The 27,118-nt window shown below is 38.2% G+C and overlaps 1 protein-coding gene across 2 annotated transcripts in view; it reads left to right on the forward strand.

Moving 5' to 3' along the window:
* The window catches only part of GRM7 (glutamate metabotropic receptor 7), a 913,283-nt gene that overhangs the window by 826,305 nt on the left and 59,860 nt on the right, over positions 1-27,118 (forward strand). The gene's annotated exons all lie outside the window — the stretch shown is intronic.

The following is a 27,118-nucleotide window of genomic DNA, read 5'->3' on the forward strand; positions in this document are numbered from 1 at the left end:
CTTAATCTCACAAAACAAACTGAGGGTTGCCAGGGGGAGGGGGTTTGGGAGAAGGGGGTGGGATTATGGACATTGGGGAGGGTATGTGATTTGGTGAGTGCTGTGAAGTGTGTAAACCTGGTGATTCACAGACCTGTACCCCTGGGGATAAAAATATATGTTTATAAAAAATTAAAAAAAAAAATTAAATACTGTGTGATAGCAATTCCACCCCTATTTATTGATGAGAAATGAAAACATATGTCCTCACAAAGTTGTACATAAATGTTCATAGCAGCTCTATTTATAATCACCAAAAACTAAACAACCCAACTGTTCATGGGATAAATAGATGGTCGTATATCCATACAGTGGAATACTAATCTAGAATTGACTACATATAAGAACATGGATGAATCTCAAAAGCATCATGCTAAATAAGGAGTAAGATGCTACAAACAACATACTGTATGATTCTGTTTCTATGAAGTTATGGAAAAGGCAAAACTGTTGTGATTAAGATAAGCAAATCAGTATTGGCCAGAATGTAGGAAAAAGACTCAACTGCAAAGGGGCAGGGAGGAACTTTACAGGATGCTGGAAATATTCTATCATGATTGTAGTAATAACTGTGGGATTGTGTGCATTTAAAATTGGTGAATTTTATGGTATATAATTCTCAGTCAGTAAGGTTGACCTAGAGGAGCAGGAAAGAAGGAAGGATGGGTTATGGACTGAATGTTTGGGCCCTCCTCCCAAATTCACATGCTGAACCTGTAACCCTTAAGGTGATGTTTTTGAAGACAGGGCCTTTGGGAAGTAATAACAGTTAAATGAGGTTACCAAAGTAAGACCATGCTGATGGGATTAATGTCCTCAAAGAAGATGCACAGACAGCTGTCTCACTCTCTCTGAATGCATAGAATAGTTCACATGAGCATACAGTGAGCGGAAGGCCACCTAAGCCTAGAAAAGAGTTCTAAGAACAAAACCTACATTCCGCCATCTTCATCTTGGACTTCCCAGACTGTGAAAGGTAAACTTCCATTCTTTGAGCCACTAAAGCTATGGAGTTTTGTTACAATAGCCCTATAGCTGACAAAGAAAATAACAAAGGAAGGGATAGGGGTGGTGAGAGGAGGGAAGACAAAACTAGTTTCCATTGGCCCCCAGACTGGCTTCAGTAGTTTCTGAGGGCTGCCAAATTATCAGAAATGTGATGGCTTCAAACAACAGGCTTGTATTCTCTCCCAGAGTTCTTGAGGACAAAAGTTATAAATGCAGGTGTGAGCAGGGTTGGCTCCTTGGAGAGGGTCTATTTCAAGCCTTTCCCCAAAATTCTAGGGGCTGTCAGCAATCCTCAGCTTCTGTGGTTCATAAATAAACACATGACTCCTGTCTGCCGTCTTGTTCACAGTACTTTGTGTCTTTACTCTTCGCTTCTCAGAACACTTGTCATTAGATGTGACGCACCCTGCTCCAAGGTATTCTAAAGTCAATATCCTTAATGTTAGCCTCTATGGAGACAGTTATCCCAAAAAAGGCCACTTTCACAAGCTCCAGACAGACATATGTATGTGTGTGTATTATATAGCATATATTCAATTCACTTTTCAATTGATTACAATGACTTACTTCTAGATGACTTCTTCTCAGTTTGAAAATAAAACTTCCTGCCTTGAGGCCTTATTGAAAAAGGGCAATACCCACTGAATGGGATTTAGGGTGAGACTTCGCCCTTTTTATCACTTCATTTTAGGTTTACTAGTTGTCATGACTGTTAGATACTGAAAATTTCAAAACAAGAAAGAGACTAGGAATGCAATTCTGCTTTCCCATTGTAGCATATGGATTCTAAGAGTGGGAACAACTTCTCACCCTGAATAGAAATCTGCTCATCCTTGCCCTCTTCAAAAATTTTGGACATGTGGAAAAATCCAAAAATAAATGCATCCGTTTTCAGGGTTTCTTTATAAAGGAACCATATGCAAGACAGATCTGGGTTCCAACACTTACGTGCGATGTGACCATATTTATGTTACATAAAGTACTTGGCTTACAATCTATAATATGAGAATAATGTAAAAGCTCCTAGTACCATGCTTGGCATATGACAGCAACCTAGAGAGATTGTTTGGTCATTCTGTAGTGATGCATACATGTTTTTACTATAGGTTTTCTTTGTATCCTGTCACTATCTGGACAGGATAAAAAAATGTTTGTGTGATTGTACATTTCCTAGAACATACAAAATGACATATACTGCAGGTATGGTGATAGAAAAGCAGAATACCATGTGACAGCCAGGTTAAACCCCATCTCTCTGAGCATCAGCATTCATTTATACTTAACTCAAGCTCCTTTATGCCTACACTTAAAACTGTAAATTACAGCCTACCTCAGAAATGTCATTTGAAAAGCAAAGCATCCCCCACCAAAAAAAAAAAAAAAAAAAAAGTCAAGAAGAGTTCCTAGAAAAACAAATGAAATAATTGGGCCTTTTAGGCTATGCCTTAAAATATCAGGACATTCTTATCAACTGAAGTATTAGGTCACCTGAAATGGGCCTAATTCCCTACCAATTGAGCTAGTAAGTGAATTTTCATTACCTAATGTCACTTGAACACTTAGGCTACTGAACACATAATAAGTGTTTACTTTGGGTAAAGTACAAAGATCTTTTGAAAACAACAGGGGAAAATCTTCAGTGTTTTTATCTGAACTAATGAGGTTAACCAGGTAATGAGCGCCAAAGGAAGGGCACATTTGTACTCAGAAAGTAAAGCTTGTTTTCCATGTTCCCTGCATATGTCAACAGAAAGAGTGACCAGAATATGTGGTTATAGAGTTCGCAATTCCCTTGTGTGAACAGTGTTGGTCTACAGTCCTCCAAATAAGAAAAATGTTAAAAGTAGAAAAAAATAGCAAGCATGTGGTGAGGGGGATATTCTATTCAACTAATAGTGATTATGTGGGCCATACCTTTTAGTGTCCGACATTTTTGGTACAATCTAATGGAAAGGGTAAATCTTTTATCACATATTGAACATCTAGGCAGGGCTCATTTGTGATGGGCTTGTGTTGCTGTATACCCAGTCCACAGAAGAAGAAAAGTACTAAAGCAGCTAAAGCATGCTTTTGAAGAGGACAAAAGGTTTGATTTGATGTTAATTTTCATTGAGGCAGAGTTTGTGAAATACCAAGACAAAGAAAATAGTCGTAAGAATTTCATTCCAGGGGTGCCTGGGTGGCTCAGTCAGTTGGGTAATGGCCTTCAGCTTAGGTCACAATTCCAGGGTCCTGGGATCAAGCCCAGCATCTGTCTCTTAGCTCAGTGAGGAGTCTGCTTCTCCCTTTCTCTTCACCCCTCTCATGGTCTCTCTCAAATAAATAAATAAAATATATTTTTTAAAAATTTAATTCCCTTTTTTCCCCCAAATATATACTTAGTGAGTATCCATCACTTTGAAAGTCCATCCGCTTACAATAATGGCTAGCAGAGTGAATAATATATACCTTAGAAAACCTCAAAGTCCAGTGTAGTGGTGTCTGAGAGGGGGAAGACAGATACATAAACTATTAATTATACCAATTATAGTAGAAGGAGCACCATACTCTGCCAGGGAAAGTTAAGAAACCTTAAGGGACACACCCAAGGAGAGCAGGAACACTAGTCTCAGTATACAGATCAGGCTGGAAGTTAGAGCAAATACTCATTCGTCCAACTAAACAACTAAATGAGGCTTGGGGAAAACATTCAGCTTCTAGACCTGTGTCTCTGTTAGATAATTAAGGACGTTAACCAAAAAATGATGGCGGAACCAAAGTTGTTAAGGATGAAAAACACGATTTACATTTCTCTAAAGTTCCCAGGTTCATGTGCATCAAAAGGCATTCCCTGTGAATACATGCAAGAAAACTGAGTATGTATGTACCTATCCATGTAAACACACCCTAAAATTTAAATGAATCTTTTGCGGTGTTAAACCCTGCTAAGTCTCATGGTGAATTTTATAAACCTAGTTTAATAAGTTTCTAATGAATTTAAAGAATACAGTAGCAAGACACTATTCACTATTTATCATTCACTATTTATCATTTAAATAGGGACTATACCACAAAGTAGGAAAGGAAAACCATTTGATTGTGTGAAACTTGAACGGTTTGGTTTTGGGAAATGGAGACTGGTTCTTTTGTCATTATTTTGTATCCTTTTGTTCAGACAGAAGTAGTTGCTTATCTTGCCACCTCATTTGGTCTATGACATTCAATAAAAGCTAGCCACAGCAAGAGATCTCAGCAACAAAAATGTCTGATAGCCAGTGAAATTGACCCACAATTTTTAGAGAACAGTCTGATATAAAGCAAGTTAATGATGCTCTTTGTGATAAATGCTGTATAAACAGTTTAAAAAGAGTATTTTTTGGAGAGGGGGATATTCTGTTAACAGTAATAATGTATCTTAGAATGATCCTTATCATTATTTATCATAGTAGTGTACAGAATAGCAAACCTTAAGTAAATGAAATTGACAAAGTAATTTAAGGCGTCTTCCAATTCTAACAATTTCCTATGCATTTTGTGTTGTCATTTATAGATATTTCAGCTTTTTTCCTTTTGCTACATTTTAATTTATGAAAAGAAAGCATGAAAGTTTTATAAGGGTTAACACTCACATTTTAAATAAATATAGTGTTGGGGGTATTCCATGTGAAACGTTTCTTTGCATTTAAGCAAAGATGTAAAAACTGGCTTTTAAAATAGTAAAAGTAATTAATCTTTTCCAACCCAATAACCATACGCTCTTTTGTCTGAATTGCTCATATTTCTCTCTAGCCATGTCCTACCAAGACCCGCTCTGATCCAAGGCAAATGAGGTGAACATTAACTGTAACTTGCTGAATCTTGGCAAATTTCCCCATGAGCAAAAATAAAAACTGCTGCTTCTCCATAAATCTCAATACACCTGTTTACTCAGGTTTTCATGGATGCAAAGGAATGCGGAGACACTGCATAGTAGAGTATACTGTGTATTTTACAGAAATATACTTTCCAGCTGTGGGAAATGTGTCTTTTGAGGAAGGAGGGGAGGTGCATTGGATAAAAGCAGAGTCCAATGTCCATTAAAAGGCCATGTGTCCATTTCTGTTCCTCCAATAATGTTTAGTGTGTGACTGTTTTGAAGTGATCACCCATGTAATATCCTATAGCATGAAGCTTGATATAGAGTATCAGTAGATTTGCATTCTCTTCACAGAATATAAAACGCACCCTGTCTGAAAAGAAAGGGATCACCTACTGGAAACCCCATCTGTTCACACGTAGTGCCTGCTGTTATACAAGACACCTGTTTGTATTTAATGTTGATTGAGGGCCTATAGAATTGGTTCAGAGCTTATAAACCTACAGCATTGATCAAAACCTGGCTGGCTCCATAGCAACAAGGTCTCATGGAGATAGGAGCTGAACTTGTTTTGTCAACATTTTGAGAAAGATTTGCTTTTGCATTATCCTCAAGTCTTGAGGGCTCATCTCAGATTTCATACATACTAACCCCACCCTGATTCATCATTGGGCTTTTGGTACTGGGGGCAGGCAAACCTTTCCTAGTGGTCTATTATTTCTGGTAGTAAATTATTTTAGGAGAGAGTTAGGATAAGCAAAGTATAAGTGCCTCCTTTCTAATACTTTTCCTGGAGAGAAAACTGGAGTTGCGTTCACTAAGAAAATTATTACATGTCAGGGGTACTTGGGTGGCTCAATCAGTTAATAAGCTTAGGTCAGGATCTCAGGATCCTGGGATCAAGCCCCATGTCCTGTCAGGCTTCCTTAATCAGTGATGAACCTACTTCTCCTTCTGCCCTTCCTCCCTACCCCTGGTCTCTCTCTCAAATAAATAAATAAAATCTTTTAAAAAGAAACTATCACATGTCAAAGCATAAGTATTAATGACTTATGACTTATGACTTAACTTTTCTAAACAGTTTTGACTCTAGTACTACTCCTAAATGATTTCCCAATGACAAAAGTGAATTGCACCTTTATAATGGTGAGGTATGGTTGTCACCACCTTAATCACATGATCAAACAGCATCACCAGTAGCAGAACACCCTGACATTCTGACCTCAATCAACCTATGAGAAAACAGATAAATCAGAATGTGGGGCATTTTATAAGACATTGGTATGGGCCTGGGATCTTCCAAAAAGTCAATGTCTTAAAAAACAACAAAATTCGACAGACATGTCTATTGAAAACTATATAATATTGCTGAGAGAAATTAAAACAAACCTAAAACATGGAGTGATATATGTTGTTGATATGCTGGATGACTCAAATTGTTATTCTATACACTCAATCCAATATCAATCACAATCCTTAAATCTTACAGAAGCTGACAAACCAATTCTAAAATCCATATGAGAATACAAAGAGCCTACAACTGCTAAAATAATTCTGAAATAGAACAAAACTGGAGGAGTGGCACCATCTGATGTTAAGAGTTATTATAAATCAATAGCATAATATTAGTGTAAAGAAAGGCAAATAGATCAATGATACTGAATAAAGAGTCCATTAAAAAAAACACACATGGATGGACAACTAATTTTTGGCACAGGTACAAAGGTAATGCAGGAGAAAGGGTAACCTTTTAAACAAATTGTGCTAGAGGGATAGACACACACACACCCTCCCCACCAAATGAACTTAGATCTAGACCTAGTACCATATTTTAAAGTTAATGCAACATGGATTATAGATCTAAACATAAAACCCCAAACTCTAAAACTTCTACAATATGGAGGAAATCTCTGGCCTTGGATTAGGCTAAGATTTCTTAGATATCACACCCCAAAAGCATATTCCTTAGAAGAAAGAATTAAAAATTACACTTTACCAAAATTAAAAACTTCTGCTTTTCAAAAGATAATATTAAGAGAATGAAAAGACAAGCCACAGACTAGTAGAAAAATCTCTGCAAAACATATATCTGAAAAAGATCCTATATCTGGAATCCAAAACTCTCAAATTTTAAGGATAGGAAAACCCAATAAAAAACAAATAGGCAAAAGATTTGAACAAACATGTCACCAAAGAAGATATACAAATAGGAAATAGCCTTATGAATTCTTCTGAATATTGCTGGCTACTAGGAAATTGCTAATTTAATTGACAGTGAGATTGTACTACACACCTATTAGAATGGCTACAATTAAACAAGACTGACCACACCAGGTGTTGGAGAGGATTCTAAGAACTGGAACTCTTTTAAACACAGCTGGAAAGAATGTACAATGATACTACCATTTTAGATTGTACTTTGGAAAAAAAAAATTTTTAAGTTAATCATATACTTACTATATGGGCCACACATTCCTCTCTTAGTAATATACCCAAAATAAAGTAGAAACTGTGTTCACACAAGTATGATGTTCATAACAGCCTTATTTGTAATAGCCAAAACTTGAAATAACCCAGATGTCTGTTCACAGATGAATAAGTACAGTCATGTAATCATACAGTGGAGTATTACTTAGCAATATAAAGGAATGAACTCTTGATACATTTAATAATTTGGTTGAATCTCAAAGTAATTATGCTGAATTCAAAAAGCCTGACAGAGAAGTGTGTATATATGTATGTATGTGTATACACACACACATACACACAGAGAAAAAACTATAAAATGCAAATTAATTTACAATGACAAGAAGTAAATCAGTGGTTGCTTGGGGGTGGGGGAGAGGAGGAGTGAAAGGGAAGGATTAAGGTGTGGGAGGAAACTTTTGGAGCTGATGCGATGCATATGTTTACTACCTTGATTGTAGTAATGATTTCACTGGTGTTTACATGTGTCAAAACATCAAATTTTACTCCTTAAATATGTGCAGTTTATCATTACATCAATAAAGCTATTTAAACAAAGGCATGAATTTATAAGAATCTCTAATTTATAAGAATCTGAAGAAACATAACCAAATGCAATGCATGAACCTTGACTGAATTTTGCATTGGAGAAAAATCACAGGAGACACTTTTGGGAAAAATGGGGGAACTTGGCTGTTATCATGTATTACATGATACAATGCAATTGTTAAATTTCTTAGGTATGATAATATTATTGCGGTTAAGTGGTAAATGTCCATTTCCTTAGGTGATACATACAAAAGTGTTTGGCACAAAGACAAAGAGAAAACAATGAGTTGGATATTAACAAGTGGTGGACCTCAATGAGAACTGTACAGATAATCCTTGTCCTATGTCAAAGTTTCTGAAAATTTTCAAGTTTTTAATAAGATTTGTGGGACAATATAGGTAGTACATACATGTACCTGGATGTGAAAAGTGAGGGAAAATTTTCATTTCGTGGATACACAATAGAAGTGGAGGAACAAGTTCTGGGGAGGAAATAAATTTTGTCTGAGATCAGCTGACTTCACTTAGCGCATGCTATAAATGCAGTAGGCTGCTCGGTTGGACTTTGAAGTCCGTGCTATGGGACAGATTGTTCTGAGAAAATTCCTGATTGTGATTGGAACTGAGGTGCCCAGAAGAATTATAACTGATATGCCACTTCTCAAGTTGGCCTCCTTGGGAGCCCAAGGGCAGGTTTATTTGGGAGTATCCCTGGTATCAGCAGCCATAGATAGAAGGAAAAGAAAGAGGATCGAAATAAGGGAAAAGCTGGGCCATGATGCAGAATCGACAAGGTCTCAGCTGATGCCTCTTGAGAAGCCCTGAAGTTGCGCTTCAAAGCTGCCCCCTCCTGGCACAAGGGGTCTTCCAGTGTCTACAGGCTCCAGTGCTTCCAGAACCTTAGACAACAGGAGCCCCTTCAGCCACCAGCATCTAGGGGAATGAATCCCTCAGTTCTGAACAGGAATCGTGTTGGGTGGTGTGGCATGACCCAAGAAGCAGGCAAGACCCTGCTTCTTGTGGTCCTTCCTCCTTTTTGTACAAGTCAAGCATTGTTTATAGTGCTTATAAAGTAACTGGCATATAATCATTCATCGCTTTTATACATTGTCGGTATACAAATGATTTCCAAATTCTAACTTTGTTCAAATTATGGCTTAACTCTCCTCAATTAATGGCATGATATAGAGACTATGTTTTTGATATTTTTAAATGTAGTTAAAGACAGTAGACACATGTTTCTGAGGGTCAAGGTAAGATAACAATACACTGTCACAACTATATTTACAGATGGCCTTGTCCAAATCCATTTACTAAGTGTCAGAGCAGAAACTAGCATCCAGGTTTGCGGTCACCTGAGTCCACTGACCTCATCCCTATACCATTAATAAACCTGGCAGCCCCAAATCTTAACACAAAGACTATCACTTTTCTAACCATAAGCATAAGATTGCTTGTCCCGAAATACCTCCAATGTATGTATAACCCATAGTACTGCTTCATAGAGGAAGGAACAGGTGGAATAGTTCATTATTAAACACAATATATTCAGCCAGCCAAATATCCCAGAGTCCAGAGAGGGGTACAAATTTCATATCCTAAGGTTATAGCCATATTTCCCAGCCAGAGCAAAGTTTCCTCTCTCCTAGTCAACCAATCCCCTCAACTTCTGGGCACGGGGAGGTCTTTCCTTTGGAGGTCACCCCTAAGACTGCCTCTTTTTTGTGGTCATGGGAATAAATCCTTTTTGTTCTCTTCCTGATTCCTTGGCCCCCTCTCACCAAGAGGGGTTACTTCTTGGTTCCTGTCCTCTGGTATGAATACTTCATGTTTCAGATGCTTGCCACACGTCCCTAAAGGGACCACACCTTTCCCACTGCAGGGCTGGGTCTCCTTTTAGCCTCTCTTTGTGTTGTTACTCACAGACACCCTGCCTGTAGGGGAATAGCTAACTGCTCTTTATTTATTCCACCTTATGATATGCTAAACACTTAGATACTGAAGGGAAGGAGAAGGAGTCCTGTCCTACCACTAAAGGAAAAAACAAAGATGCTGGGACATTTCAGATGTTTACCTGAAAATCGAAGAATTCCAGTTTCCTTTCCTGATAATTCCTTTCCTCTCCTCTGTGCCGTTTTCTTGGTCTACTCTGCACCTTCCCAAATTAGTCAGTCACATAATAAACACATGTCAGCAGAATCATCAGACATTGCAACCTGTTTGTGCTTCAGATAATATTTACATGCTATTTGCATATTACTTATTTTTTATCCTGTTTTTCTGCCTGCTCAAGCAAACCTTTTATCATTTCATTTGGGGCATCTCCTTGGGTATAAGTGTCTGCACAGTTGGGGTAACAACAGCAATGCTGCATCCTCTTGACAAGAAGCTGGATTTGGCAAGGAAATTGGACACAGTTTCAATCACATGCAGGGGATATTTACATATTATTCTTGGTGGGGAATATGGTCTTAAATATAAAATGCACACAAATATGCAATCTGTGATAAAGAATGGGAAGCCTCTAGGACACCTAGTGGCTCAGTTGGTTAATCCTCTGCCTTCAGCTGAGGTCATGATCCCAGGGTCCTGGGATTGAGCCCTGCAACTGGCTCCCTGTTCAGCAGGAGGCCTGCTTCTCCCTCTCCCACTCCCACTCCTCCTGCCTTTCCTCTCTCACTATCACCCCCTCTGTCGAATAAATAAATAAACTCTTAAAAAAAAAAAAAGAATGGGAAGCTTCTGTCTATTCCCTTTAGAAATGGTTAGAGCTGTTGGTTTTTCTAAGCATTGGCAATTAAAGCCTTGGGGAATAAAACCTTTAACAGTTCTATGAACCATTCTTTTATTAAACAGACTTTTTAGTTGGATGTGAATATAGTAGAGTGCACTTCAGAATCAAAAGACCTCAACTTACATCCTAGCTTTGTACCTCATTACTGTGATAATCTGGAAACTCAGGATTCCGATTTAATACTCTATGAGGATATTCACTCTAAGAACAAATATCTACCCAAAATAGCTCCAAAACAGTTTTACGAATTAGGATGTTTATATTTGTGCCTTACTTTAGAATTATTTTTTAACTGTTATCCTCCTCCATTAATTAAAAAAAATATATTTTTAAGTCGTTTTGTGTGTGTTTGACAGGTCTATTCCTGCCATCAGCTTAAATTCTAGTAGGAAATTAAGAGTTGGGATCAATGAATACATGATTATGTTGATCATTACTGATTATAATACATGCAATGAATAAAAAGAACAGGCTGCAGTGACAGAACATCACGGAAGGAGAAAACTCATTCATGGAGCAGCAGGTAGTCATATAAAATCTGTCAGAGAGAAATGCACGGAAGTTACCTAAAAGATGAGTTAAGAGTTATCTGGGTGAAGAACGCAGACAATAAATAAATAAACAAACAAAATTCTGGGCAGGGAGAATTGTATGTGCTATGTCCCTTTGCTGGACACGAACTTGGAGCACTCAAGAATGCCAGGGTCGGGGAGGAGCAAGATAGCAGAGGAGAAGGAGACCTAAATATCATCAGGTCCCAGGAGTTCAGCTACATAGCCATCAAACCATTCTGAACACCTACAAAATCAACAGGAGGTCGAAAAGAAGAGCAGCAACTCTAGGAAACGAAAATCTACCACTTTCTGGAAGGTAGGGAGAAGGGAGGGATTGGATGCTTTTCTCTGAGGGCACATTGAGGATTGGGGCCCCAAGCTCTCAGCTCCTATGGGGCTGAAGATTAGGAGGCTGTGATTTTCATTCCTGTCCCCCAAAGCAGTACGGAAAGTGTTCAGGGAACAAAAGCTACTGCGAGTGAACCCAAGCAGATTACTTAGCCTGGCTGCTGGCCAGGGCGGTGTGTCGGACAAAGGCATTTGAGAATCACAGCCACAGGCACCTCCCCCAGAAAATTAACAAGAATGTCCAGCCAAGACCAAGTTCACAGATCAGTTTTTACTGCTGAACTCTAGAGCTAGTGGAATGCAGCACATAGAATTCATGTCTTCTTTTCCCATGATTATTTAGTCGTTCAAAGTTAAATTTTTTTAATTTTACTTTATTCTTATTCTATTTTTAAATTTTTTCCTCTTTCCCATGTTAACCTTTTTTAAACTATTTTATCAATACCTATTACAAAAATCTTTTAAAATTTTCATAATTATAGTCATATTCTATCTATTCATTGTATTTAACCTTATATTTAACCTTATTTTTTGTATCAATATAGGTTTATATTTCTTTAAAATTGTGGGATACAGTTCCTTCCAAAAGTTCAAAATATATCCTAAATTTTTTTTATTTTTTTTTATTTTTTCAATTTATTTATTTTCAGAAAAACAGTATTCATTTTCACCACACCCAGTTCTCCATGCAATCTGTGCCCTCTATAATACCCAACACCTGGTACCCCAACCTGCCACACCCCCACCACTTCAAACTCCTCAGATTGTTTTTCAGAGTCCATAGTCTCTCACGATTCACCTCCCCTTCCAATTTACCGCAACTCCCTTCTCCTCTCTAACACCCCTTGTCCTCCATGCTATTTGTTATGCTCCACAAATAAGTGAAACCATATGATAATTGACTCTCTCTGCTTGACTTATTTCACTCAGCATAATCTCTTCCAATCCCGTCCATGTTGCTACAGAAGTTGGGTATTCATCCTTTCTGATGGAGGCATAATACTCCATAGCGTATATGGACCACATCTTCCTTATCCATTCGTCTGTTGAAAGGCATCTTGGTTCTTTCCATAGTTTGGCGACCATGGCCATTGCTGCTATAAACATTGGGTTATAGATGGCCCTTCTTTTCACGACATCTGTATCCTTGGGGTAAATACCCAGGAGTGCAATGGCAGGGTCATAGGGAAGTTCTAATTTTACCTTCTTGAGGAATCTCCACACTGTTCTCCAAAGAGGCTGCACCAACTTGCATTCCCACCAACAGTGGAAGAGGGTTCCCCTTTCTCCACATCCTCTCCAACACATGTTGTTTCCTGTTTTGTTAATTTTGACCATTCTAACTGGTATAAGGTGATATCTCAATGTGGTTTTAATTTGAATCTCCCTGAGGGCTAATGATGATGAACATTTTTTCATGTGTCTGATAGCCATTTGTATGTCTTGACTGGAAAAGTGTCTGTTCATATCTTCTTCCCATTTTTTGATATGTTTGCCTGTTTCGTGTGTGTTGAGTTTGAGGAGTTCATTATAGATCCTGGATATCAACCTTTTGTCTGTACTGTCATTTTCAAATATCTTCTCCCATTCCGTGGGTTGCCTCTTTGTTTTTTTGACTGTTTCCTTTGCTGTGCAGAAGCTTTTGATTTTGATGAAGTCCCAAAAGTTTATTTTCACTTTTGTTTCCTTTGCCTTTGGAGACATACCTTGAAAGAAGTTGCTGTGGCTGATATCGAAGAGATTACTGCCTATGTTCTCCTCTAGGATTCTGATGGATTCCTGTCTCACGTTGAGGTCTTTTATCCATTTTGAGTTTATCTTTGTGTTTGTGTATCCTAAATCTAACATATGGCTTTGTTCTAGTCTCCAGCCTGATCATATTCTTTTTTTTTTTTTCAATGAACATCTTATCAATTCCTTTTTTAGAATCTTTTTAAATTTTCATCTTTACAATCATATTCCATCCCTTCATTGTGTTTACCCTTACTTTTGTATATATACATGTCTATGTTTCTTTAAAATTCTGGGAGGTAGTTTCTTCTAACAGATCAAAATACACCCAAAATCAAGTGTGTGACTCTGTTCTATTCACCAGTCTAATATATATATATTTTTTTCTTTTTTTCCTCCTTTCTTCTTCCTCTCCCTACTGTCCCACCCTCCCCCTGCCATTTTTGTCTCTTCTGACTTGGTTACTGTATATTTTTTTTCTGGGATCATTGCACAAACAATATGCAGTAATAGTCCCCTTACAGGCAGTACAATGGCACTAAATTCATATCATTCAGTAGTTACCCTGAATGTAAATGAGCTAAATGCCCCTATCAAAAGACACAGGGTATCAGAATGAATTAAAACAAACAAACAAACAAGACCCATTGATATGCTGCCTGCAAAAAACTCCTTTTAGCCCCAAAGACGTCTAGATTTAAAGTGAGGGGGTGGAAAACAATTTATTATGCTAATAGACATCCAAAAAAAGCTAGGGTGGCAATCCTTGTATCATATAAATTAGATATTGAGCGAAAGACTATAATAAGAAATGTGGAAGGATATAATATTATCCCTAACAGGTCTATCCAACAAGAAGATCTAATAATTTTAAATATCTATGCCCCTAACATGGGAGAAGCCAATTATATTAACCAATTAATAACAAAATCAAAGAAACACATCAACAGTAATACAATAATAGTAGGGGACTTTAACATCCCCCTCACTGAAATGGACAGATCATCTAAGGAACAGATCAACAAGGAAATAAAGGTTTTAAATGACCCACTGGACCAGGTGGGCATCACAGATATATTCACAACATTCCATCCCAAGGCAACAGAATACACATTCTTCTCTATTGCACATGGAACATTTTCCAGAACAGATCATACCTGGGGTCATAAATCAGGTCTCAACCGGTACCAAAAGACTGGGATCATTCCCTGCATATTTTCAGACCACAATGCTTTGAAACTAAAACTCAACTATGAGAGGCAAGTTGGAAAGAATGCAAATACATGGAGGCTAAAGACCATCCTACTAGAAAATGAATGGGTCAACCAGGAAATTAAAGAAGAATTAAAAAAAAAAAAACCTCAAAGAAACAAATGCCAATGAAAACACAACTGATCAAAATCACTGGGGCACAACAAAGACAGTACTGAGAAGAAGGTACAGAGCAATAAAACCCTTTCTCAACAAGCAAGAAAGGTCTCAAGTACACAACCTAACCCTACACCTAAAGGAGCTGGAGAAAGAATAGCAAAGAAAGCCTAAATCCAGCAGAAGAAAATAAATAATAAAGATTGGGTAAATGATCTATAACTCATCAGTGCAATAGAAATCAAAAGAACAATAGAACAAATCAATGAAACTAGGAGCTGGTTCTTTGAAAGAATTAATAAGATTGATAATCCCCTGGCCAGACTTCTCAAAAAGAAAAGAGAAAGGACCCAAATTAATAAAATTATGAATGAAAGAGGAGCGATCACAACCAACACTAAAGAAATAGACTATTAAAAGAATATATTATGAGCAACTATATACCAGCAAATTTGACAATCTGGAAGTAATGGATGCATTCCTAGAGACAGATAAACTACCAAAATTAAACCATGAAGAAATAGGAAACCTGAACAGACCCATAAACAGAAAGGAGATTGAGGCAGTCATCAAAAATCTCCCAAGAAACAAGAGCCCAGGGCCAGAAGCCTTCCCAGGGGAATTCTACCAAGCATTTAAAGAATTAATACCTATTCTCCTGAAACTTTTCCAAAAAAATAGAAATGGATAGAAAACTTCCAAACTCATTTTCTGAGGCCAGCATTACCTTGATCCCAAAACCAGACAAAGACCCCATCAAAAAGGAGAATTACAGACCAATATCCTTGATAAACATGGGTACAAAAATTCTCACCAAAATGCTAGCCAATAGGCTCCAACAGTACATTAAAAGGATTATTCACCCTGACCAGGTGGGATTTATTCTTGTGCTGCAAGTTTGGTTCAACATCTAAAAATCAATCAATGTGATACAATACATTAATAAAAGAAACAAGAACCACAAGATACTCTCAATAGATGTTGAAAAGCATTTGACAAAGTACAGCATCCTTTCTTGATCAAAACTGTTCAAAGTGCAGGGTTAGAGGGCACATACCTCACCTCAATGTCACAAAAGCGATCTATGAAAAACCCAAAGTGAATATCATTCTGAATAGGGAAAAACTGAGAGCTTTTCCCCTAAGGTGAGGAACATGGCAGGGATGTTCATTATCACCACTGCTATTCAACATAATACTTGAAGTCCTAGCCTCAGCAATAAGACAACAAAAAGAAATAAAAGGCATCCAAATCAACAAGGAAGAAGTCAAATTCTCACTCTTTGCAGATGATAGGATACTTTATGTGGAAAACCTAAAAGATTCCACTCCAAAACTGCTAGAACTCATACAGGAATTCAGTAAAGTGTCAGGATATAAAATCAGTGCACAGAAATCTGTTGCATTTCTATACACCAATAGCAAGACAGAAGAAATAGAAAGTAAAGAGTCAATCCCATTTACAATTGTACCCCAAACCATAAGATATCTAGGAATATACCTAACCAAAGAGTTATTCTAACCAAAGAATTATTCTAGAAGTTATTCTAACCAAAGAACCAAAAATATTCTAACCAAAGTATCTGTACTCAGAAAACTATAAAGTACTCATGAAAGAAATTGAGGAAGACATAAAGAAATGGAAAAACGTTCCATGCTCATGGATTGGAAGAACAAATATTGTGAAAATGTCTATGCTACTAAAGCAATCTACACATTTAATGCAATCCCTATCAAAATACCATCAATTTTTTTCAAAGAAATGGAACAAATAATCCTAAAATTTATATGGAACCAGAAAAGACCCCAAATAGCCAGAGCAATGTTGAAAAAGAAAACCAAAGTTGGCAGCTCACAATTCTAGACTTTAAGAGCTTTAAAAAGCTATTAGCACCAAGAAAGTATGGCACACAAGCAGAGAGAGTCAATTATCATATGGTTTCACTGATTTGTGGAACATAACAAATATCATGGAGGACAAGGGGAGTTAGGAGAAGGGAGTTGGGGGAAATTGGAAGGGGAGGTGAACCATGAGAGACTATGGACTCTGAAAAACAACCTGAGGGGTTTGAAGCGGCGGGGGGTGAAAGGTTGGGGGAACCAGGTGGTGGGTATTGCATGGAGAACTGGGTGTGGTGCAAAAATAATGAATACTGTTATGCTGAAAAGAAATTAAAAAAAAAGTATGGCACAAAAACAGTTACATAGATCAATGGAACATATAGAGAGCCCAGAAATAGACCCTCAACTCTATGGTCAATTAATCTTTGACAAAGCAGGGAAGAATGTCCAGTGGGAAAAAAAGACAGTTTCTTCAACAAATGGTGTTGTGAACATTGGACAGCCACAGGCAGCAAAATGAAACTGGACCATTTCCTTATACCACACACAAAAATAGACTCCAAATGGATGAAAGACCTCAATGTGAGAAAGGAATCTATCAAAATCCTTGAAGAGAACACAGGCAGCAACCTCCTCGACCTCAGCTGCAGCAACTTCTTCCTAGAAACACTGTTTAAGGCAAGGGAAGCAAGGGCAAAATGAAATATTGGGACTTCATGAAGATCAAAGCTTTTGTACAGCAAAGGAAATGGTCAGTAAAACCAAAAGACAACTGACAGAATGGGGGAAGATATTCGCAAATGACATATCAGATAAAGGGCTAGTATCCAAAATCTATAAAGAACTTATCAAACTCAACACTCAAAGAACAAAAAATCCAATTAAGAAATGGGCAGAAGACATGAACAGACATTTCTGCAAAGAGGACATCCAAATGGCCAACAGACGCTTGAAAAAGTGCTCAGCATCACTTGGCATCAGAGAAGTACAAATCAAAATCACAGTGAGATACCACCTCATACCAGTCAGAATGGCTAAAATTAACAAGTCAGGAAATGACAGATGCTGGCAAGGATGCGGAGAAAGGGGACCCCTCCTACTTTGTTGGTGGGAATGCAAGCTAGTGCAACCACTCTGGAAATCAGTATGGAGGTGCCTCAGAAAGTTGAAAATAGAGCTATCCTATGACCCAGCAATCACACTACTGGGTATTTACCCTAAAGATACAAATGTAGTGATCCAAAGGGGCACATGCACCCAAATGTTTATAGAATCAATATCCACAATAGCCAAACTATGGAAAGAACATAGATGTCCATCAACAGATGAATAGCTAAAAAAGATTTGGTATATATATGATGGAATACTATGCAGCCATCAATAACCCCCCAAATCTTGCCATTTGCAATGACATGGATAGAACTAGAGGGTATAATGCTCAGTGAAGTAAGTCAATCAGAGAAAGACAATTATCATATGATCTCTCTGATATGAAGAATTTGAGAGGCACGATAGGGGGGTTTTGAGGATTAGGGAGAGAAAAAAACGAAACAAGATGGGACTGGGAATAGAGATGAACCACAAGAGATTCTTAATATCAGGAAAAAATATGAGGGTTCCTGGGAGGTTGGGGAGGTATAAGGTGGCTGGGTGATGGACATTGTGCAGGTATGTGCGTTGGTGAGCGTGATGAATTGTTTAAGACTGGTGATTTACAGACCTATATCCCTGAAGCAAGTAATACATTATAAGTTAATAAAAGAAAATGCCATTGTAGATTGATCATACTCAAGATAGACTAGCTAACAAGTTGGAAATGTACCCAGGCCCAGATACCATACCATAAGGCAATGGAAAAAGTCTTTTGAAAGATGTTTTACAGGAGACCATGTGAGCTGATTTGCAGTTTTTACAAAGATCATTCTGGTTAGTCTGTTCAGAGTTGCTTAAAGGGAGCTTAAAAAGTGGGTGTAGTAAAACCAGTTGGGATACTACTCTAGCACCCCAGGAACAACATGAAAGTGTGTCATCATATCTTCATGGTAACCATCATCATTGTCATTGCTAAATTTGAGAACTGAGAAATGGTAACCACTCTTCTCTGTTATTACTTGTGTTTACTGGTTAAACATATTTAAGTTGGGGTGGGGGAGTGCAGGAGGAAGAGAAGGGAAAAGATTTAAGAGGTATCTTACAGATAATATTAACTAACTGGCTAATGGCCTGAATATAAACGGCACAATGTGAGGAAAATGCAAGTATTCAAGAATAACCTTTAAAGTTCCAATGTGTGCAACCAGGTCGAAGAGGATAACACTTTTTGAGATGAGGAAAATTAGTGCAAAGGCAAGATGCAGGGAAATCCTCATTTTCAATGTTATTTGAGATGTCTGCTTGATTGTGTCATCAGCCCTAAGAGGATGGCAAAGGTGATGATCCCTACACTAAAGATAATAAACATCTAGTTGCATATAAATAAGAATAACCTTCTCAGAACCTTCTGCTGACATGTGGGCCTGAAATCTCTGTAGGCATATTGAATAAACTGTAGAGAAGACCTTTCATGTCTTATCTTCCTTCCCATAAATAGTATATGGTGATTCCATAAGCCAAGACTGAAGAGAGAATTTGCCTTTAAAATTATGTTTTAAGACTCCTTCATCCATTTTTCTTAGAATTATAATCCAACTGTGGAATGGTTTCAAGACTCACATGAGACAAAGACTGTTAAAATTTTTTTCTTAAATTATTATACACGAACCTCAATATTTTGGGTTGTGGAGAGACAGCTATCTACTCACATGCTTGGTGCTTAATCATTTTATGGATCTCTTTTGTACTTTCTAAACAAGTAGATTTTTTTTTTTTTTTACACAGGTGGTTTAGGAGTTCCAACTAGGAATAAATGCAGAGTAGAGGCTTGAAGAGAAAATCTTAACCATAAAAATAATTCAGGGTGAAGGATTGGCTTTGCATGATCAGCTAGATTAGGATCAGAGCTCTGCTGGTATTGGGAGAGATAAAGCTGGTATAAATGCCTGGGTCCCAGCACTTCCAAAGGGGGCTAATATCACTTCAGATCTCTTGGAGGGACACCTGGGTGGCTCAGTTGGTTGAATATCTGCATTTGGCCCAGGTCGGCTCAGGTCATGATCCTGGGATCAAGTCCCACATCTAGCTCCCTGCCTAGTGGAGGACCTGCTTCTCCCTGTCTCTCTCCTTCCCTCTGTTAAATAAATAAATAAAATCCTTAAAAAAAAATTAAAAATCTCTTGGAAAAATGTTTAGCCAATCCACTCTTACTTAGGGAGGGAGGCCAACATTTTTTTTTTTTTTTTTTTTTTGAGAGATCAAACTCACTCTCGGGTTTGTGCAAGGTTGATTCAATTTAGGATAGTACTCTGATGGGGTTTGCATAAAATGAGGTAGAATGTAAAAAAATGATCCCTTGTTTGCAACTTCCTCTTACTTCCTCCCACCCAACACATCCATGTCCTTTCTTTTCTCCCTCCTAATATTATCTCTCACCTGTCCTTTTTCATCCTCTTCATTGCTTTTGCACTGTCTAAAGAAGGTGGGTTCTTAACTTATCTTTAGTACTGCTTCTGAAAATTTCCAGGAAGGATCAGAATTGCAAAACCAAAATGTATATATGGCTTCAGTTAAGTCAAAATCAGCAGCTTTTTGTCAAATAAAAACAAAAACAAAATGCATTCTTCACTGCATTTTCATAGCAACCATTTTATTTTCACTGTAAAGAGACAATTAAGTTCTAACCTGGGTGTTAGTGCAAACGTTTTGAAAGAAAAAAAATCTCATTCTTCCCAAAGGGGCAGGGTTGTTTATTTTCATTGTTACTTCTGGCTCCAAAGGAGTCATTATTGGCAATTAATTTACCTACTTAATTATTTATTTATTGGTGAACACATGGAAGAGGGTTTAAGAAATGTTGGTGGCAACCCCCAGGACAATACAGTCCTATCCTCCCTGGGCCAGTTAGGAGGGTACTTTTTACAGGCAGTCTAAGTCCATGAGAACATCATTTCCTGCCAGGTTCCCTTTTGACTCTGCTCTGTGAAAGAAGGTATGGAGCCAAAGACTGGAAATACACTATCTAGCTCCTTATCACTAAGAGTTACTTCACTAACAGTGTCAGTATCAATCAAGTCACTTGTATTACCCATCCCCACTCACACAGTGCTATACAGGGATACAATATGAGATAAACAGACATGCTTCCTAGTAGGGGAGACAGATATTTATCATACATAGATACATATACACACACACACACTCATGCACATATTTAAGTATGAATCTTATGATTGCTTTGAGAGTTTATACCAGGATGGGATTACCTAGTTTTGCTTAGAAAAGTCTCGGCTGAAGAAGTGATGCTTGCATGGAGATTTAAAGAATAAATTAAACAAGGTAGGTGAGGGTAGGGAAATATTCCAGGAAAAGGGGGAAAGCATATGCAAAGGCCCTGTGGCAGACTACAGCATGCCATATTCAGGGGTATGAAAGAGGCCAGGGGACAGGGAAACATGATGAACTATAAAATAAAGATTAATAAATGCCTTTGAATTTGACTTTGATTTGTCAAATGAGTGAAGACCGTATCATTCATCAATCATGTATTGAATTTGTTCCCTATGCCAGGCATGAAGATGTGGATAAACATGCTCCTCCCTTTGATTTGCTCACTTCTAACTATTCTCTTCCTCTCTGATTTCCACAAAATATTCTGGTTCTCTCCCTATTATATGAAGCAATTTATCTCTATAATTTATCTCCTCTATTTATTAGCTCTGAATACCATGCCTGGGCCACAGGAATGCCCCAGGTCCAGGAGTAGAGCCAGAAGTGAAGCTACTGAAATTGCTAAAGGAAAAAGTATTTGAAAAAATGGGAAGCAGTTATGATTGTTCCAAGACAAAGAGCCTTTGGACATGGTTTATTTATCCCATGCTACACAGACATAAATTTTACCAGCACAGCATTTTGACCAGGGCTTTAGAGTTGAAGAAGTCTGACCACTTACAAGTCATTTCTTCCTTATCACAGCGAGGGTAGATGCCACTACTCACCTCATATTATAAGTAGCAATATTCAAGTTTAGAAAGGCTAAGTGAGATACTCAAAATGCCCGCACCCCCGCCGTTGTTAATAAGCAGCAGAGCCTACATCCAAATGCCGAATTCCTGACTGTGATTCCAGTGCACTAGTCATACGTTTTATTATTCTTGGCTGTACAGTATCTATCTCCTGGACCATATTCATTGCTTTGTTTAGCTGCTATGAATTAGGGACATGCTATGTTCTAGGACCTACACACAATAAGTTGAAAGGTATGGGCCACACTGTCATGTGGCGGGGCAGGGGGGCGGGGGGAGAGTCTACTGACAAGATACTTAGGAAATAAATACTTGAATGAATAATCACAAGTCATGATTAATGTAATGAAGGGGCATGATGCATTCTTTATGCAAGCAAGAGAAGGAGGTCACAATTTACATCTGAGAGTCAGAGAAGTAAGTCTGAGACAGGAAAGGCAGGTAGGAGGTAGCCAGGTAAAGATAAGTGGGAATAGCATCTGAGGCAGATGGAATAGCGTGTACAAAATCTTTGGGGGTAAACAGAGCATTGCACACTTGAAGGATTTAGAGAAGGTGAGGGAAGACAGAAGGGACACCTACAGAGTTCCTTGGGCCATGTTGAGGATTTTATCTTCACTTCAAATATGATGGAAAATTGAGCAAATGCAGCAGGACAGCAGAAGCCCCCAAGAGCACTATCCTTAGCACTGAATTGTTTAAAAAAAAAAAAAAAAAAAAAAAAAAAAAAAAAAACTCTTCTGTCTGACAAGGAGTCTGGGAAGGTTTCGAGGACACACTCAGACCAGGGGATGATGGAGGCCAGATGACAGGCTCAGAGAGTGAGTAGGTAGGAAATGGCAGTTTTGAGATCCCTGATACAAGACCTTGCAAACAAAAGCAAAATCCAAAGGATCTTGTGAAGTCAGAATTAAAACCATGAACCACTCAGCCCCTACTCCTTAGCCAGGCTCCCTCCCTTTCACTACTACATTTCTCTTGTCAGGATAGGTGTTATTTTCCTGCCCAACCTCAGAGCCCTCACTGTTCCAGTTAGGGCCATAGGCTGAGCAACTACTTGTTGGCAAGTAATTTTCTGAGTAAAGTTTCATTGCAATTATTTGCTCCTTTGGGACTTAAACCGTGGGCTTAAACAGCTGAGGGCCTTGATGAGAAGTTCAGAGCCTAAGTTACCTCTGGACAGGCAATTCAGCTGGACTGGTTTCTAGCTGTTGAAGTGTTTTGCCCATCAGCCAGGGGCAGCATTTGGCATGATCACTAATGAGTGCCACAGTGCACTACCCAGCATAGCAGCAGTACGGGGGCCTGCATCCACCCACATGCACACTACCACACTGGAGGCAGTGCAAAATCAGGGGAGTAAAAATGATAGATGGAAAGCCATGAGCTAATGGAAGGGGGAATGAATTTCAAGGGCAGAAAGAAAGATACCACAACTCGGCAGCAAGATGGGAAAGATAGGGTCCAAAAGGAACAGAGGAAGATCAACCAAAATAATAGCCAGAATGAAAAAGAGAAAGGAGAAAACGATATGATTATGATGATCAGAACTTGTCAAAGTTCAACAGAAAGCCATTGTCAGTGGCTTTGAAAACTGAGATAAGAATACACTTTATTTTAATAAGAGCCTGACTTTGTCTTCTTGTCAATGACACTCTGGGGTCCAGTTTCAATGAACACTTTGCAAGTCCAACTTAAAACACATTGACTATGCCTAAGAAATGCAAAGATCGTCTCTTTCTTTCAGCTATTAATTTGACATCAATTTTTTTCATTTGATTTCTAACTCTTTATGTTCTTTAGAACTATAAAGCTGACTTTAAAAGTTGGCAAGATTAGCTTTGCAAAAGTAGCTTTGCACTTACAGAAGTGGAGTACTCCTAATGACAACTTTAGAAACAGAATACTTTAGGGACACCTGGGTGGCTCAGTCACTTAAGCATCCAACTCTTGATTTTGGCTCAGGTCATGATCTCAGGGTCATGAGATCGAACCCCTCATTGGGCTCTGCTCTCAGCAGGGAGTCTACCTGAGAGTCTCCTCTCCCTTGTCCTATACCCCTCTCCGCACCAAAAATAGAACAAATCTTTTCTAAAAATAAGAAAAAGAATACATTAAGTCCAGACTTCATTTTTGCTGTTGTTGTTGATCCACTTGCATTATTTGCAAAGTAATACAGAGCATCATCCTCTTTTACCCCAGCAAGGTACAAACAAGCATTTTCATATTATAAGGAAGAATTTGAGGTTGCTTCCTACAAAAAGGATTTTCGGTTTACTCTTGATGAATGTGGCCAAAGGTTCAAAGGGAACCAATGGAATCTCAAAGAAGTGTGATTCTCCAGGCTGACTGTGGAGAAAACGCTTTGCCTTTGTATGCTATATCACTGCAAGGCAGTGACCTAACAGTTGTGGGACTCTCAACCCAGCAGGAATGGTAAATATCCTTCTAGATAACACAACAGCATGGACCGTGCCAGCACTGGCTATATATAAAAGAGCAAATCTGCCTTGTAGGTATGGGGGAAAAATATCTTGAAATCAAAATTTAGGAGTCAGATGACTGGTGGAGGAAAGAAATTCCTATGCCCAACAAAATCAGAAGTGACCGCCTGGAAGAACTGGCTATTGAGGTGGCCTGGAGCTCTTGAGGATATCATGGCAAGCCAAACACTGAATTTCCCAAGCATGTGGTCAGTTGTACTAATAGCATCCCACTGGAATAGACACAACACCAGGCTTCTGTGCAGGAGAGGAAAGAACTGAGATGTAGATGATTTCAAGCATAACACAATCACTCATCTCATACTCTAGAAACAGATTTACATTCACCTGGAATGCTAGTCTTCTGTCTGTCCAAATAAAGAATATAATTGTGTGTAGATCTAATACCATGTCTGCCTAGAAATACTAATGACAAAAACAAAACACAGTAAAACTAGGTCTTATCCAATAGTCATCTGGTTGCCTTCATTATTTATAATTCTATGCCAGACACCTATCCACAAATTGTGGCTATACTATTTGGTGCGCGTATCTTTTTATGTATATCCCATTTCCCTTTCTCCCTCCCTCCCTCCCTCCCTCTTTATTACCTCATCAAAGATAGGAAGTGTAAAGAGAATAGCATGAAAATGATCTACAGATGATGGGGCCATCAACTGTAATGTATATACTTGAATTTCCTGAGCACCCACCGTATTCTAGGCACTGTGCACTACTTTTCACACATGATACCTTTTAAACTTCAAATGGTGAGAACATCTCAATGGTAGTGATAGAGTTTGTTGGGATTGTATATCAGAGACTCTGGTAACAAATCACTAGGGTCTGAATTTTGAGTCTTGTCACTTGCCAGAGGTGAAGGAGCTTGCCCACTATCACCAACCAACAATCTGAGACCAAGATTTGTAATCAGTTCTAATATAAGAAAGATCATACTTTTTCTATTACACCATTCTTCTATAAGATACAACTCTCTCTACCCCAAAAAACAATTGTTTTTCCCCATAATTATACTGAGTCTTTTTATCATCATGCAATATTTGATAACTAAGCCAAGAGTATACTGACCCTTCCGATGACTGAGGAAGTCCCAATTGCAAACATCCTGTCCTATCATCAAATATATGCTATTTTTTCTTCTTGAAGATATGGTTACTCTAATTAGGAAGCAAGGAGTACGGGTGTAAGGATGCTAAACACTGGTCTTAACTGCCAGGAACTTTCACTTAATTCAGTCATATGAATGTTCCAAGCATCTGTCAGGTAATAATGTATCCTTCCTATTTTCTGGGACTCCATCAGACACATGTTTCATTTTTATTACACAGACTTTGGGGATATTGTGAGGATGATGAAAACTTGTCCCTTCCCACCTGAAGTCTCCATTAAGGCCTTCTTGTCCCAATTTTCACCTGTCATTTGGGAATGCACAGAATTTACTAGTTCTCATAAAAGATTCAATGAAAAGATAAAACAGGAGTTTGAGAATACTTCAAACAGAAGAGAAGCAAACTTAATGAAATGCCTGTTCCTTGAAAAGGCTGTGATTCAGATTTCATAAGAAATATTGTCATTACAAAATGGACTAATATGAAGAAATGCAACATAGAAAACTATTTTATGGTATAGTCAATTAATAAATCAGTGGTACTAATACACTTGATTGAATGGTTGCTACATGCAATACCCTTGTATGTATTTCACAATGGCAACAATTTGGTCCCAACAATTTGCTAAGAGAGGTACTATTATTATCTCCACTCTAAAAATAAGGAAACAGAGCCACACAAATAATTTCAAAAATAAAAGTGATCAAACTAACAGACTACAAGTAATAGCTTTCCTCAAAACACAATATAATGCCAAGAATTTATGGTACCTAATGCCTGCTTCAAGTGTAGAACTTTTTATTCAACCAGAATATAATAAGCATACACTTTTTAGCAGACATTGTGTTTATTATCCAGTCAGTTCTCCTCTAAAAATCACCATGCTAGGCAAAATTGTGCAATAAAAATACAAGACTTATGGGGAAAAGATTGGGTTAGGGACATAACACTCAAAAACATCACCAGTGACATTAAAAAAATCTAATAAAATGGTGGCATGGTTTTATACAAGTTAAATGGCTAAGCAGTGCATAAATATTACAATGAATATGGCATTTTACTTTAAGAAAAGGGAGGTAAACTTTGCTCATAGAAGGAAGTGCCAGAAACATTGCTGCTTGTGATTTATTGTAAAATTGTGCAAAGGGACAAAGAAGAATGTTTGAGGTGTGTGTGTGTGTGTGTGTGTGTGTGTGTGTGTGTGTACACATTTTGTGTGTTCCTGCATGGCTTGGTACAGCTGGATATAGTTTACTGTGTTCACCTAGTGTTTCTTGGGGAAAAATTTATGCATGCACAAGCTTTGTACTGTACTCAAATTGTTTCCTAACCTATCCATCTGTTAGGGATGCATTTGCATTTTCAAAACAAGGCTTAAAACACAACTAACTGGCTATACTTTTCTGAGCAGTCCAGGATAAGTGCTCTTGGGAGCTGTACCTATGATGGGGCCAACAGGGGAACTGCCCTGACTGGAGATATAGGGAAGGCTTTATGTAGAAGGGGCCACTGGATGATGCATCAAGTATCAACAAGGTGTCAGAAGCACAACAGGTCAGCAAAGAAAAGGACAAGAGGAGGGGAAAATGGGGGACAATATATATTGTGGGGAAAGGACTTAGTGAATATTTAGTGCATTAGTTCATTCTTGATTGGCTTTCTCACGCCATTAGACTATGGCTAACTGATGGAGGGAGAATGTCTGCTGACTTCACAATGGTGTACTTAGTGTTTGGGCTGGTGCAGGCATTTGGAAGTATCTCAGTAAAAATGGAGAACCAGCACATGGAAGAAAGCACCAAGAGTGGAGAAGTAAGTCTTTCACATAGCCTCTCTAGAAAATAAACGTGAATTT

Source organism: Mustela nigripes, chromosome 2, assembly GCF_022355385.1.
Source record: "Mustela nigripes isolate SB6536 chromosome 2, MUSNIG.SB6536, whole genome shotgun sequence".
In the NCBI taxonomy this organism is placed as follows: Eukaryota; Metazoa; Chordata; class Mammalia; order Carnivora; family Mustelidae; genus Mustela; species Mustela nigripes.